The sequence below is a fragment of the Ctenocephalides felis genome, unplaced genomic scaffold, assembly GCF_003426905.1.
Source record: "Ctenocephalides felis isolate EL2017-DRISC unplaced genomic scaffold, ASM342690v1 CF-g0.4_SCAFFOLD_01170, whole genome shotgun sequence".
NCBI lineage: Eukaryota > Metazoa > Arthropoda > Insecta > Siphonaptera > Pulicidae > Ctenocephalides > Ctenocephalides felis.
The window spans coordinates 6,632,831-6,637,163 of NW_020537324.1; positions in this window are offsets into that span (position 1 = coordinate 6,632,831).

The following is a 4,333-nucleotide window of genomic DNA, read 5'->3' on the forward strand; positions in this document are numbered from 1 at the left end:
AATCATTATTTCTATTTTGGCTCCTGAGTCGGTTAATGTGATGTTTATATTACATATTGCATCAAATGAAACAATTGACTACTCTGTTTGAAGTGAAATTCATAAAAACTAAAAAATCTCTCGAATTTTCTTATTATAAAACTATTGGCATGGAATTGTAGTAAATTTTATCTTATTTCTGATGTGCTAATTGAAAAAGAGTGCCCTCATATAAAATTTCAGAGTTTTTCGACAAAAACTAAAAAAATGTCCCTTATTTTCTAATTATTGCTAAAGAATAAAAAATCAAATTCAAAGTCGTTTTATACAACACTTTTATATAGGAGTGTTTATAACTATGGCCATGGAATAGTAGTAAATTTTATCTAGTTTCACCCTATCTAACTGAAAAATATTGCTTTCATATGAAATTTGTGAGCTATTTGACAAAACTAAAAAATGTTCCGAATTTTCTATTTATTGCTAAAGAACGAAAAATCGAATTCAAACTCGTTTTATTCGAAATATTTCTATTGGGCAATATACAACTGTTGACATGGAGTTGTAGTAAATTTTATCTAGTTTCTGAAAAACTGCCCTCATATAAAATTTTAGAGTTATTTAACGAAAACTAAAATAATGCCTAAATTTCTATTTATTGCTAAAGAATGAAAAATCGAATTCATACTCGTTATATTCGGAATATGTCTATTGGACAACATACAACTGTTGGCATAAAATTGTAGTAAATTTCATCTAGTTTTTATTCTAATACTTTTTTTTGCATTCTCCAACTCTCAATCATCTTTAAAGATTACGTTTGATGCTCTAGTATTATCCCTTTTATCACGTTTGATAGATTTATTTAAAAAACGTGAATTCTGAACTCAAATACGCTTCGTTTTTTTGATGATTCCTATAAGCTCCTCAATGTCCATCCTCGTGATAGAGTTAAAGAGTTAGAAGCGAGTATTAAACATTTGCTTTTATCCAGACGACGACCAAGGGATTGTTCTGGATCCATCCACGTATTTCTGAAAACCGCAGTCGAGTCGCTAACCGCATAACGTCCGACTATCTCCTGTCTGTCCTATGTGGTCAACATCGTTATACAGAACTGATATTGTCGACATTCGGACTGGCTAGTAGAAATAATTATCCAGACTATAAAAACTACAGTTGCTTTGAATCATCTGTCCACCTCGGTAAAGGAATTTTGTTGCATTTGCTATGGTTCCAAACATAGTCTTAAATTACCTTTGTAGTTACCTTAATTACTTTGATGGTTATCATTGGTGTCCAAAAATTACTTAAATACTTAAAAATTAGTAAAATGATCAGCCTATTTAAAGCTCTTATTTCTAATTAAGATGTGCATTTACCAAAAGTTAAAGTCAATCAATTCCTAAAAATAAACAAATATTTTAGACAACAAAACATTCTTTAGAACTAAAATATTTGTGTAGGAAGAGGATTGTTTGAGTTCTGACCGTTTACCGCGAATGATTGATTTAGGTCCGTTGACGTTGACTTCTCTGATGGGACTAAAAGTTTTCAAAACCTTTTTAAGTTTTCTTTTTGGACCAACCTTTTATAATACGAATCGTATATATTTATGTATTATGGTGAATGGAAAACTGTGTAATGCGGGTTTATTTCATAAATTCTTTTGGTATCCTATGATATTACCCTGGGGTTGGCTAATTTAATATATATCTTGTGACCATAATATAATAAAATAGAAAAAAGTTTCAGGTAATACATCATTTTTACAAGCCATATATGGCGAATATTTTTATTACACTTTATTGCAGTTGTGAAAGGAGACGCTTCTATACTTCGGTTTTTAGAAGTTTCTTTTGTCATAAAGTTATAAAAAACCCATTTGATCTATCCTGTAATACCACGACACTTTGGTTATAAACTTTGTTGTTTTGGTATTATATCGAATTTTTATGCAAAGTGCGATTTAGGATCACATAAAATACATACATTGTAGATTCATTCAATTGAACATATAATATTTCATAAATATGAAATGCTACTTTTGTAGAGTATCTCTATACAATTCTTCTACACATTATTGAACATTGGTATATAAATAAAACTAGCAGTTTAGAAATTAATCGTTTACAATTACTATATTTGCTCTACTTCTATATTGATTAGCTTGAAATATGTTACCCAGGCAAATGTTGAACATAAGCAGGTTGTTGCATAACTAATGGATTTAACCATCGTTACCCATCAATTGTATCAGCTATGTCATTATTCATAGTAAAGTATACACATGAACATATCCCGCATCCCGCCGCCGTTGGGTTTTAATTGACGTTTAATTAAAATATGCTAATTCGTCGGATAATTTGCAATTCGTCGCAGAAATTTTCGCGAGTTTCGGCTGCTCGCCTCAAATTACCTCGTTCGATACAATTCGATGCTTCTGCTGTTTTCCAGGGCTGCAAGATGCGGATTTTATATAAGTAGGTCAGACCGATTAAATTCATAGATAAATCTAGTAGTAAATTGATTCAAGTGTGATCGAGAATTAGGCATAAAATTGATTTTATATATTTTTTTTAAATTTAATAATTATTAACATCTAGTAATATTAATAAATAATAACATACATTTAAATGAATGAGAGTACAAAGGATAGAATTTACATGAAAATAATATCCGTAATATGATGATTTAATATAAAATAGAAACAAATAATAATAAAAATAAAATTAATAAATAATATAAATAAAATTTCTGAATAATAAAACAATACTAGAAAAATAATAAAATATAACAAAATAACAATAATAGAAATAGTAAAACGTTTGATAGTTTGATTTAATAGAAATAAAGATGAAGTTGATTTAGGCAGCAAACTAAACTGTATATAGATTTATAAATTTTAAGAACATGACATTTATAATTTGGTTACTCTATTTAAATCTCCTCAAATTATTATCGTTTATTTATAAAAAAATAGTGACTATTACAGCTGCCTGTCATTAGGGAATAAATGTAAAGACTTTAGCTTAAACTTCTAGTGTAACTACACAAAATTCAAAAGTATTTTGAGAGAATGAAATTAAATTTGTATAGATATATTTGAGAGTTTAAAAATATTATTTGTTGAATTAAAATGATCCGATTTCATCATGAATCTTATACTAGTATGAAATATTCTACTATAATTAAATATTTCTGAAAAACTAGACCATACAAATTTTAGGAGATATTCAAATTGCCCTTTTTGAATATAAAAAATATGAACTTATTTGAAAAATCGTATATATCGTATAAAATCTTGAACTATACAAAATCTCAATATAAACTATTTAATTTTAATTAAATGTAATTTGAATTGTAATTTTGAACTTTGGACTTCTTTTCTCTATATTTCAAGAAGTTGCTTACAATAATTGTGCCTTTGATAAATTTCTCTGATATGTTGATCTATCATGTCGAAATTCAGCAAATTAATTAATTTTAGCACTCAATAATCAATATAATAATATTTTGAATTTTTGATAATAAATTTCAGCCTAATCTAAGTAACCTTGTCTGATATATATCAGAAGCTCCTTTAGTATTTTTTATTTTTAACTTTCTACACTAATACTCAATAATATTTATATAATTTTATTAACTGCTTTTAATTTTCAGCATGATTTTTATAAATAATTTTGTTGTTTACATTCAGTAATCTTGTACGATTATCTCGTCATGAATTTAGGTTTAAAAAGCATTGTATATAATTGAGGATCATTATTAGTGATTGTAGAATTGCTGAAGATGTTAAGCAATACATAGTAATACTTAATTATTAAGAATTAATTCATATATCAAATAAGAGTCTGCTTATATTTATACATATATGAGTTGATAATGATTATTTATACTACATATATACACATAATTCCAATTCAGTGTCAGCATCATCATAAGTCCAAAAAACTTGAAAAAAAAACATTTTCAATTTCCATAACAAATCATTTCAAATAGTAAATATGGTAAGATAAATAAATAAGCTGACCTTTATTGTATTCTGCGACAACTATCTTTCGAAAGGCGCGTTTCGGAGCTCGGTACCATCCCGGTTAGTTCAGTTGCAACCGGAGTCTGCGGCGTCCTTTGATCTCGCACCGGAGCTTTTAATGTGCACCTTGACGATGCAAGTACAAAACGGCGTTACTACGCGTTTGTTCTGTAGTTTGAAATACTAGGTGACTCCCTTTCCTACTAACTATCTGTGTGTCTCGTTGCCGGAGAACTAATTACTCACTAATGATTAGGCGGTGTCGTAAATGAATGTTTAATTGCTACGACTTTCTGAAAAGTTCATCGCGAGACGTTT